General features: G+C 36.4%; 1 protein-coding gene across 3 annotated transcripts in view; it reads left to right on the top strand.

Annotated features, from left to right (window-relative positions):
• LOC145291310 (centromere protein K-like) overlaps window positions 1-12,846 on the top strand; it is a 131,268-nt gene that overhangs the window by 41,652 nt on the left and 76,770 nt on the right. Inside the window, exon 1 of one of the 3 annotated variants that reach the window (XM_080138090.1) lies at window positions 6,495-7,541. The exons of 1 other annotated variant lie outside the window; for it this stretch is intronic. The gene's annotated coding sequence lies outside the window, so the exon portion shown is untranslated. Of the gene's footprint in view, window positions 1-6,494; window positions 7,542-8,141; window positions 8,529-12,846 lie in introns of those variants that run through there. One more of the 3 variants, XM_080138733.1, reaches the window with a different exon arrangement.

Here is a 12,846-nt window from a genome sequence, read left to right as displayed (position 1 = left end):
AAGTATATAGAAGCTAGAAATAACGTTAAGAAAGAAATAGCGACAGCTAAGAGAGAATTTACGGAAACCACTAAAAAGCGCATCGAAGCACAAAAATTAGGAACTCGAGACTTCTGGAAAATCTACAACAGTGTAGTAAATAATGGGCAATCAACAATTCCCCCACTAACCAACAATCACGAGGTTGTCTCCTCAGCAACCGACAAGGCTAACATGCTTGCCAGTCGGTTTGCCTCAAACTCCACACTGGACCCTCTAAATCACCCCCTACCTGACTTTCCTATGCGGACAGACACCACACTAGACGATCTGAAAACCACCCCTGCTCAGGTGCATGCTATCATAAAAAACCTTGACACCTCAAAAGCATGTGGACCCGATCTTATCCCAGCTGTGCTATTAAAAAAGTGCTCAGCCGAAGTAGCTCCAGTTCTCTCCAAACTCTACAACAAATGTCTTAATGAAGCTTGCTTTCCGGGCTGTTGGAAAACTGCTTCTGTTGTACCAGTATTCAAGAATTCTGGCAGAAGGACAGACCCATCAAATTATCGCCCCATTAACCTCCTCCCACTTTTTGCCAAAATATTTGAGACCATAATTAACCATGCTCTAATCCATCATCTTACAGATGCTAAACTACTGACTGACAAACAATATGGATTTAGACAAGCCCGTTCCACAGCAGACATCCTCACTGTGATCTCTGAACGTATATACCATTCACTGGACAAAGCGGGGGAAGGCAGAGCGGTAGCTCTAGATATATCTAAGGCTTTTGACAGGGTATGGCATGAGGGTCTCCTCAGTAAAATCAGATCATACGGTATCACTGGTAGAATACTTAACATAATTAAATCCTTCTTAGATAAGAGAAAAATCCAGGTAGTCCTCGACGGTCGCACATCTAAACAATATGATATAAATGCGGGAGTGCCCCAGGGATCTATCCTTGGACCTCTATTGTTCATGATATTCATAAATGACCTCCCTGACAACATTGCCTCTGAGATGGGTATATATGCTGATGACACTACACTCTATGGCAGACACGACAGGAAGACGAATGAACACATTTCTAAAGAAATGGCAGAAACACTAGAGGAAGACCTCCAATCTGTAGTGGAATGGGGACAAAAGTGGTTGGTCGCGTTCAATGCTGCCAAGACTAAACTAGTTTCATTCAATAATTACAAGAAACCCTCTCTACCACCCATAGCAATGGCCAACGACTCTTTATCTGAGAGTCCATCTTTCAAACTCCTTGGCCTAACGTTCACAGGAAACATGAGTTGGAACAATTACATTGAAGGCATTGCCAGGGCCGCTGCAAGAAAGGTAGGCTCTCTCTACCGTGCTAGAAAACTACTAACACCCGAAAGTATCCTGTACCTCTGTAAGGCCACCATTCGCCCATGTATGGAGTATTGCTGCCACATCTGGGCTGGTGCATCTGCTACTAGTCTCTCGCTCGTTGACAAGGTTCAAAAGAGAGTCGCAAACCTGATAGGCCCTGAACTGGCATCTAAGCTTCAGCCTCTGTCCCATCGACGAAATGTTGCATCCCTCTGCCTTTTCTATAAGTATTTTAGTGGTGAATGCTCTGACGAACTGCAATCACTTGTGCCCCCACGACGCGAGCACCCTCGACAAACCCGACAGGCTACTAGATCCCACCCCCACACTGTAGAGATCCCTAGATGTAAAAGATCTTTTTACTCCAATAGTTTCTTCCCCAGAACCGCAAGACTCTGGAATTCCATTCCAGGTCCCTGCTTCCCAAACAGTATTGACGTGCAGAAGTTCAAGTGTAACGTGAACCGACACCTTGCTGCCCAAATCCCTACATAGTACCCCAGTAGTTGTTGCCCCTGATAGTAGCCCCCTACACCAAAGTGGCAATTTGCCTTGTTTGGGGTGAAAATGTAATAAAAAAAAAAAAAAATGTACTGTTCATAACTTTATGTGCATATGTATATATTAAAAAGTGTGCATATGTACCGTAACACCTTTCTATATAATAGGCTTCATTAACTACCATACAGAAAAGTTGGTTGACCTCTGTTTCAAATTTATTTCAACTTTGGCCCCAATGTTGACCCCTTAACATTTATTGTTTTGGGTTCAAATGAAATTTAAATGTTTGACCCATGTCCAAGTAACTTACATCTAAAATTTTAAGTGTTTAAACCAAAAATTGACGGAGGAATTTGGTAGAGCCTGCAACATTAGCTACTTTTACTTTCTCTACCGCTCTCCCTCAACCCAAGACTGCACCATAATAAACAAAGTATCTGACAGCATAGACACAGCACTCTCCTTCGACACTAGCGCCCAAGTACATGTATTTGGCGACTTTAATGTCCATCACAAAAACTGGCTTGGATTCTCTACTTATACAGATGCAGCAGGCAGCGCAACTCATAGCTTCTCTGTATCTCACTCCCTATCGCAAATTGTTACTTTTCCAACCCGCTTCCCTAATCAGGAAGAACAACACGCATCACTATTAGATCTGTTTTTGACCACAGTTCCTGATGATTGTGTAACGAAAGCCGACAGCCCACTTGGGAATGCTGATCATGCGGTAATAATGGTTGAAATCGCCCTAAACTCTAGACCCAAAACTGAAGAGCCAGTGCTCAAAACAACGAGATATTATAAAAAGGCTGACTGGGAAGCTATCAGAGATCTTATCAGAGACGCCCCATGGGGAAATATTTTTTCTCTTCCTGCTGAACAGTATGCAACCGAGACCACTGAATGGTTCAAAACTGCAATCAAAGCGCATGTTCCCATGCGGAAATTCTATAGCAAGCCCCACTCTCCCCAATGGTTTACTTCGACTTGCGCAACTGCCATTGATCAAAGGCAGCATGCATTCCGCAGGTTTAATCGACATAAGTCCAGTTCAAACAGACAGAAGTACATAGAAGCTAGAAGTAACGTTAAGAAAGAAATAGCGACAGCTAAGAGGGAATTTACGGAAACCACTAAAAAACGCATCGAAGCACAAAAATTAGGAACTCGTGACTTCTGGAAAATCTACAACAGTGTAGTAAATAATGGGCAATCAACAATTCCCCCACTAACCAACAATCACGAGGTTCTTTGCTCAGCAACCGAGAAGGCTAACATGCTTGCCAGTCAGTTTGCCTCAAACTCCACACTGGACCCTCTAAACCACCCCCTACCTCAATTTCCTATGCGGACAGACGCCACGCTAGATGATCTGAAAATCACCCCTGCTCAGGTGCATGCTATCATAAAAAACCTTGACACTTCCAAAGCATGTGGACCCGACCTCATCCCAGCTGTGCTATTAAAAAAGTGCTCAGCCGAAGTAGCTCCAGTTCTCTCCAAACTCTACAACAAATGCCTTAATGAATCTTGCTTTCCGAGCTGTTGGAAAACTGCTTCGTTAGTACCAGTATTCAAGAATTCTGGCGAAAGAACTGACCCATTAAATTATCGCCCTATTAGCCTCCTCCCACTTTTTGCCAAAATATTTGAGACCTTAATTAACCATGCTCTAGTCCAGCACCTTACAGATGCTAAACTTCTGACCGACTATCAATATGGATTTAGACAAGCCCGTTCCACGGCAGACATCCTCACTGTAATCTCTGAACGCATATACCATTCACTGGACAAAGCGGGAGAGGGCAGAGCGGTAGCTCTAGATATATCTAAGGCTTTTGACAGGGTATGGCATGAGGGTCTCCTCAGGAAGATTAGATCTTACGGTATCACTGGTAGAATACTTAACATAATTAAATCCTTCTTAGATAAGAGAAAAATCCAGGTTGTCCTCGACGGTCGTACATCTAAACAATATGATATAAATGCGGGAGTGCCCCAAGGATCTATCCTTGGACCTCTGCTGTTCCTGATATTCATAAATGACCTCCCCGACAAGATTGCCTCTGAGATGGGTATATATGCTGATGACACCACACTCTATAGCAGGCACGACAGGAAAACAAATGAACATATATCTAAAGTAATGGCAGAAACACTAGAGGATGACCTCAAATCAGTAGTGGAATGGGGACAAAAATGGATGGTAACGTTCAATGCCACCAAGACAAAACTGGTTTCATTCAATAATTACAAGAAACCTTCTCTACCACCTATAGCAATGGCCAACAACTCTTTAGCTGAGAGTACGTCTCTCAAGCTTCTTGGCCTAACGTTCACAGGAAACATGAGTTGGAACAATTACATCGAGGGCATTGCCAGGGCCGCTGCAAGGAAGATAGGCTCTCTCTACCGTGCTAGAAAACTTCTAACACCCGAAAGTATCCTGTACGTCTATAAGGCCACTATTCACCCATGTATGGAGTATTGCTGTCATATTTGGGCCGGTGCATCGGCTACTAGTCTCTCGCTCCTTGACAGGGTTCAAAAGAGAGTCGCAAATCTGATAGGCCCTAAACTGGCATCTAAGCTTCAGCCTCTGTCCCATCGTCGAAACGTTGCATCCCTCTGCCTGTTCTACAAGTATTATAATGGTGAATGCTCTGAAGAACTGCAATCACTTGTGCCCCCACGACGTGAACACCCTCGACAGACCCGACAAGCTACAAAATCCCACCCCCACACTGTAGAGATCCCTAGATGTAAAAGATCTTTCTACTCCAGTAGTTTCTTCCCCAGAACTGCTAGACTTTGGAATTCCATTCCAGGTCACTGCTTCCCCAACTGTACTGACATGCATAAGTTCAAGTGCAACGTGAACCAACATCTCGCTGCCCTAATCCCTACATAGTACCCCAGTAGATGTTTCCCCTGATAGTAGCCCCCTACACCAAAGTGGCAATATGCCTTGTTTGGGGTGAAAATGTAATAAAAAAAAAAAAAAAAAAAAAAAAAAAGGTCAACTCTTTCAACTCTGACCTCTTGGCAGCGAAATTTTCACCTATAAACTGATTAAAAAGCTTGCTGCATGTCTGAATACCCTTTATGTAAAATTTTAAATGTTTAGACCCAAAAGTGGCTGAGTAGTTTGCTATAGATCGCAAAGGTAAAATCTTTTGAACTTTGACCCCTTAGCAGCCCACTTTTCAGCCAAAAAACCGATAAAAATGGTTGGCCTATGTTTGAATACACTTTATATAAAATTTCAAATGTTTAGACCAGAAATTGGCTGAGTAATTTGGTAGAGACTGCAGAGGTAAATTATTTTTTAACTTTGACCCCAATTATGACCCCTTAGCATTTATTGTTTTGGGCTCAAATCAAATTATAAAGTTAGATCCATGTCCAAATAACCTATATCTAAAATTTCAAATGTTTAGACCCAATATTGGCGGAGGAGTTTGCTTGACTTCTTAAAGGTCAAATCATTGAACTTTGACCCCTTAACAGCCAAATTTCTGGCCGATACCTGATTACAATAGTTTCCTAAATCTCAATAACCCGTATGTCAAATTTCGAGTCTGTAAAACGAAAATTGGCAGTTATTTGGTAGGGAAATGTACACAAACAGAGAGAGAGAGAGAGAGAGAGAGAGAGAGAGAGAGAGAGAGACACACACACACACACACACACACATTTTCACTTTTATAGATACTAGCAGTTCAGTCCGACTTTGCTCGGGCCCTGTGTACTGTTCATATTGCCCTACCTGTGAATACACTTTATGTAAGATTTCAAATGTTTAGACCAAAATTTATCTGAGTAATTTTGTATAGACCGTAGAGGTCAATTTTTTAAAACTTTGACCCCAATTTTGATCCCTTAAAATTTATTATTTTGGTCTCAAATCAGAATACAAAGTTTGGGTTGAAAATTACCTACATATAAAATTTCAAGTCTTTAGACTCAAAATTGGTGGAGGAATTTGGTAGAATCTGCAAATGTCAACTCTTTCAACTTTGACCTTTTCACAGCGAAATTTTCGCCCCCAAATTAATTAAAATGCTTGCCGCATGTCTGTATACCCGTTATGTATAACTTTCAAATGTTTAGACCCAAAATTGGCTGAGTAGTTTGCTAGACACTGCAAAGGTCAAACTGTTTTAACTTTGATCCCTTGGCAGCTCAAATTTTCAACCCAAACTGATTAAAAACTTGTCCTATCCCTGAATACACTTTATGTAAAATTTCAAATGTTTAGATCAGAAATTGGCTGAGTAATTTGGTAGAGACCGCTGAGGTAAATTTTTTTGTAATTTCGACCCCAATTTTGACCCCCTTAATATTTATTTTTTTTTTTTAGCTCAGATCAAATTAAAAAGATTGATCCATGTCCAAGTAACCTATATCGAAAATTTCATGTGTTTAGACCCAATATTGGCGGAGGAATGTGCTGGAGTTCTCAAAGGTCAAATCGTTGAACTTTGACCCCTTAACAGCCAAATTTCTGCCCGAAAACCGATTAAAAAGATTTTCCTAAATATCAATACCCCTTATATCAAATCTCGTGTCTCTAGACTGAAAATTGACAGTTATTCTGTCGGGAAATGTACACAGACAGACACGCACACACACACACACATTTTCACTTCCCGACGTAAGTGACGTAGGTTTTAATTAAGGCTAGACAATCGAAAAGAGGGGATGACTTTCGAAAATATCGGTGAAAAAAGCGAACCCTCCCTGTAGAATTTTTTTTTTTTTTTTACACGGTGGTCACCACTTATCAAGGCCCAGAAGCCACTCAGGGATAAGGGTTATTATGTCGGGAAATGTAGACAGACAGACAGACACACACACACACACACACACACACACACACAGCACAGGCACTTTCACTTTTATAGATACGTAGATATAGATATAGATTGTAAAAATTATGTCCGTTGTATTTGAAATCTTAGCATCTATGTTAAAACATCTATGCAAAAGGCAATTTCCCCCATTTTTCGTAAAAATTACTTTAAACTACTCAATGAATTTTCGTAATATTTGGATATATTACTAATTTTGACATGGTAATTACCATGTCAAAATTAGTAATATATCCAAATATTACGAAAATTACGAAAGTAATATTATTTTTGCTTATAAGGACATATTTAAAAAATCGCTGTCAACTATAGGAAAATCATTTTTTTACGATTTTTGATCGATTTATTTGATTTTTGGAATATGACATCTTCGTTCCGTAACGGTTACGTATATTAAAAAGATTTTTATTCAATCAAATTTTTTGCAAAATAGGTTTAATTCTGAAAAAGCGTCAAAAGTTTCACTGTAATAATTTCCGATCAATATATGTATTGCTTTATGTGTAGTAAGACTACGAATTAAATTGCTAAATAAGGACTCGCCGTTAAAGTTTGACGAAATGGGCGGGAAGAAGTAATGTCGCGTCTGCTCGCCAGAGGGCAGCAGCGACTCGCATGCGCGCTACTTCTTTAAAAAAAAAAAAAAAAAAAAAAAAAAAAAAAACTTTCTACAACAACAACGTTAGCCATGTGACATTTTTTTTTTTTTTGTAAACTCGATATTCAACTTTACTTTTAATCTCAATCATACATACGGCTCATCGGTTTAAATTTGAATTCAATCTGCCAGTCCGGCTTCCTCTTAAAAAGGTGAGTGAAGTGTTCTTTCTTATATATATATATATATAAATAACCCTTATCCCCGAGTGGCTTCTTGGCCTTGATAAGTGGTGACCTCCATGTAAAAAGAAAAAAAGGTGCTAGTGCAGAGAGTGATCCGCGCTATTTTTTTAAAATCGTATTTCCAAGTTTAATTAAAATTTTAGTATGTTTTTTTTATTATTCAATTGTAAGGTTGAAGTATAGAATAGGTACAAAACACCCTCCCCTCACCATGTTAAGAATGGCTTTTTAAATAATAACGTTATTATTTACGCCCGGATCACTCTCTGCACTAGTACCGAATATATATATTATGTATCTGTTTTCAGTATTTACTTCAACAGTGCTCAATACGCGAGTAGAGCCAGGTATTCAATTTCGAAAATATATATGGCAGTTAAGTTATACAGAATTTTCCGATATATACCAGCGAGAGATGACGTTTTTAAAACTAGTTTTATTTTTGTTGTTTTTGTATTTTTTTTTCTTCTGAAAATCACACTCCCAAGCATTACTTCTTCATTTAACAGGACGGATTGGTTTATTGTCGATTGCTTTAGCCCTCCTCCCTCACTCCCGTTTCTCACTAGGGATGTAGATGAGTTGCGCGGGCACGCATCCAAAAGTTTTATTTTCTTAAAAGAAAATAATTTTAAAATGGAGTTTTGTATTTCTACAGAATTTGAACTGAACTGTTTTTGTTTTATTTTTTTTAACCTCAGTTTTAGCCTTAGTTCAACAAAAGTCAGTTCGGTTCAAATTCTGTAGAAGCAAAGTTTTTTATTTTATTTTTTTATTTACTTTTTACCTCAAATATATGACACTTGTACTGCTTAACATCCCAAGCAAGTTTAGAAAACTCTTAACGTTGAAGAGGGAGGGTTGTTAACATGTCCCCCTGCGGCTCAAGGGCCCTGCCCTGCAGACACAACTCGTCAAACGAAAACAATTTGCTTGGGATGCAAAACTGATCAGGTATTTAGGTGCTTATTCAGATTGGCACTTATAGCAGCAATTGAAACAAGAGACCAAAGTCTGTATGCAGGTTCCAGTCATAGTTGTAAATTTTGATTTTCTTACTTTTAAATAAAACTACCCGATCGATTTATGTGATTTTTGTAATATGACATATTCGTTCTGTAACGAGTATTTACATCATAATACTTTTCTGTATTCTTTTACTTTTAATTGTCGCCATAAGTGCCAATCTTAATAAGCACCATATACATACAATTCTCAATTTGGCCTTTTTTCTGAAAGATTTGGCTTAAAATATATTTTACGGTCTGCAACTCTGAGGACAACAACACGCTATTGTAAAGAAGCACTATTGTATTTCTTCTAAACAAACATCCCAAAATGCCAACTTCCTCCTCCACTTTTTTCGTGAGAAAAAATAACATTTGTTAAAAGTGAACAAAAAAAAAGTTATTCGCGGAATTTGCATTACTCATTCATCCCCCCCCCCTTTTTATTTTTATTTTATTTTATTTTTTTTTTTTTAGACAATATTTTTCTTTTCCTGAATTTTTTAGATGAGTATTGTTGAATTGGATTAATCAGACTATTGTTTGCATCTTGGTTTTTATATTCACGATGTTTCGGCTGATGTAATCTTTCGGGTGAATTTGGGAACCTGGGTGAAATTTCTAACCTAATCCTTTGTGTGTGCTTGCTTGACTGAACTTTAATCTCTGGTACTTCCATATTCATAGCAAGGACTCGTCTTCTCACAGCTAATGGGGACTTTTCTTTCCTCCTCCATTGCGCCAGGCAGAATGGTGATTGTTAAGATAGAATCGACAAATCATAGTTTTTAAATGTCCTATCGAAAGTAGTAATATATTCCAAAATTACGAAAATTCATTGGGTAGAAAATTATTTATAGTAGCAAAAGTAATTTTTACAGAAAATTGGGGGAAACAGCATTTTCCCTAGATGTATACACCTTGAAGATTGCGAAAGGAGGACATACTTATCTCTCTTTTCGCCACTTTAATGGTTTTAGACCCTAGGAATAGACTTTTTTTTACACTAAAAACACAATAGCAATTGTTGATTTATGTCCAAAAATTCAGTAAGTTAAGACACCGAAAGTAGACTCGATTTACCTAAATATGGAATAGAAGTTAGTAATTAACTTTTTTTTTTTTAATGAAACCTTGGTCCTTGCCCCTTTTAATTGAAAAAAAAAAAATTAGGGTGTGAATTACATTTTTCGAGTAGTTATAAGCTTGGAAATACAGGGGGTCGAATTAATTCACGACCCCCATTTTGAAATGTCTACTAAAAAGTAAATAATTAATTTATGTGCCAAAGTTTTATATATCACAAATTGAAGATAAAAGATCAATAAATAATATATTCTAATTTAAAACAACAAAAAAAAGAACCGTTTTTTAAATTTACCTGTAAAGCCCGAAGTTTAAAACCTTTTTTTTTTAAACCACGTTTGTATTCTTTTTTCTTTTTTAATGAAACCTTGGTACTTGCTCCTTTAATTGAAAAAAAAAAAATTAGGGTTTGAATTACATTTTTCGAGTAGTTATAAGCTTGGAAAGACGGGGGGTCGAATTATTCAATATTTTTCACAAAGTTTCTGACACACCTAAGTAAACATGAATCGAAATACAAAACCATATGGAAATAATCTATTTCAAAAAATTATTTTAGTTTAAACATTTCTTGTGCTATCATGAAACAGTACAAAAAAAATAAACTTTCAGTTTTTACATTTCTATAAATATTTTTTATTTATTTATTTTTTTTAACACTTGTACCTTGTCAGTGAAAGTCTGCCATTGTAACCACTATTTTTAAGAAAGGCGATAAGTCCAACCCAACCAATTACAGACTAGTCTCTCTCACAAGTTTACAAGGTCATGGAACGGTTAATATTCAAGGACATTACTGTAGCAATACACATGAAAAAATTGAAATAGCTTGAAATATTTCAATATTGGTATGCATAGAAAGAGCTTGATGAGCTAAGAAAGAATCTTTTTAAATTTTTAAAATCTGATTAAAATTAAGGAAGTTATGGCTATTTTTGTGCCTCACACGTTTGGATATTTTTCCCTCTTTTTCGTCACATTTTTTACACTACTTTTTCAGTAAAAATGTCATATCTTTGTTAAAACACAAGACTAAGAAATGAAATTTACCATATAAGTGTATTTTTGTACAAGGAATCAGAATATGCAACTGAAAATCTCCCAAAGTTTATGGTTTCCAAATAATCTGCAGTAAATGTGCATAAATATGCAGCAATTCCTTAAAAATGCCATGTATCCATAAACAGAAAAGAAGTTGAACTCAAAGTTGAATTGTAATGTGCTTTATGTACAAAAAATTTAAATCTAAACATAAGACCATTTAAAAATGAATATATTGCAATATTTCTTTGGTATTATTGTAGATTAACACCTTCTGTTTAACCCCACTCAACTCCTTCTGACCACCCCTCCAAAATGTGATTCTACCTTTTTAGGAAATTATGTATAAAATGCCATGAAAAACTTTAATGAAAGATAAACAAATTATTTTAGAATTGAATATAAAATAATTTCCTATTACAGGTCATTCTAGCATTTTAGGGCAGTTAACTGTTTTTTTTTTCTATGGGAAAATATGCATGCTTTTTTTTTTTTTTTTAAGATGATTATGTGTAGTTTTAATAGGGTTTCTATGCAATGAGAATATGGGGAGGGTTGCCATTCGGACTTTGAATTAATTGTAGGGCTAAGGAAAATTATGTGTGAACATACTGAAAACTTGACAGAGACAAAACTAACAAAAACAATATTAGAGGGGGGAGCGGTTAGTTTCACAAAAATTTAATGTAAAATAATTCATCCTGACCATTCTAGCATTTTAGGACAGTTAACCAATTTATTTTTATGTGTATTTTTCTTTAAGGAAGGATCTATTTTTTGTTTGTTTGTTTTAGATGCTTGTATGTGGCTTACAGAGGTATTTTGTTGGGGGGGCTTGCCACTCGAACTTAGTGTTATTGTTAGGGTTAAAGAGTGTTTTAGGAGGAGACTTGCCACACATAATTTGTATTAGAGGTGAAGTTAAGAGAGCTTTTTTTCAAAGAGAGCGTTCAAAAATTTGTTGATTTCTATTTTCGAGGTTGAAGGTGTTAATTCCATAGGCCGTTTATACTACGCTGGAGCAAGTTGTAAAAATATCTTTCGCTTAATAAGTAGAAAAAAAAAATAACGAAATAAAAAGCTTCCTAATTGTAGTTTGATGTGTTTTCTAACTGCTTTTAAAATTTCAAGAATATTGATATAGATTTTGAGGGTTTGTATTACTATACACATAGATTCGAAAAAGTTGTCAAAAAAACAAATATATAACAAATAAATGTTATCAAAAGCAAGTTACTTTTCTACCTAACTGGATAATTTTTTTAGTGTTTTTATTTAATGTAACATGTTTATTCAGCTTGAAAACAGTGTTTACCGATGTTTTGGAAAATTTAAAATGGCGCCCGACTCTCTTGAAACGGTAAGTTTGGGGAAAAGAGTTAAAAATAAAAAAGTAGACAAAATACTGCTAGAAACTCGCTCAATATATGTTACCGTGACATAGGCTGACATATATTCGGTGAGTTTTTAACAGTATTTTGTATAGTTGTTTTTTATTTTTAACTCCTTTTCTCAAACTTACCGTGTCAAAGAGAGTCGGGTCGGGCACCATTTTTAATTTTCCAATACATCGGTAAACACTGGATGTTTTTCGAGCTGAATAAACATGTTACATTGAATAAAAACACGAAAAATATATCCAGTTTGGTAGAAAAGTAACTTATTTTGCCTTTGATAACATTTATTTGTTATATATTTGTTTTTTGACAACTTTTTCGAATCTATGTATAAACGAGATTTTGATACTTATTTTGAAAAAAAAACATTTGTGGCTGTTCGCAGTAAAACATTGTTTTAATTCGTTGTTCAAAACTAATTTAAAGAATAAAGGTGCAAGCTATATATCTACAAAAGTTTATTTTGTTTTTTTAACCATGTTTTTAATTTTGACGAGCAATGTGAGAAGTTGCAACAGATTCATAATGCCGAATTGGTTGGGATTGTTGTTGTTATACATTCTGAAAACCGAATAGTTCTAAACTAATGTTATTCTGATAACAAAATAGCTCTCATTAAACATATAAGAACATTTATATTCATATTTTCATGTTTTTCTTAATTCGTTCTTGAATAAAAATTAAAGAACGCGTGTTGTTTATACACTGTGCTATTGCTGATTCTACAGGCTGGAGCTGCTG

This window comes from Euprymna scolopes, chromosome 1 (assembly GCF_053919585.1).
Source record: "Euprymna scolopes isolate OS-2025 chromosome 1, ASM5391958v1, whole genome shotgun sequence".
In the NCBI taxonomy this organism is placed as follows: Eukaryota; Metazoa; Mollusca; class Cephalopoda; order Sepiida; family Sepiolidae; genus Euprymna; species Euprymna scolopes.
Note: the sequence above shows the minus strand (reverse complement) of the source record. Positions and strands in the feature narration are given on the sequence as shown.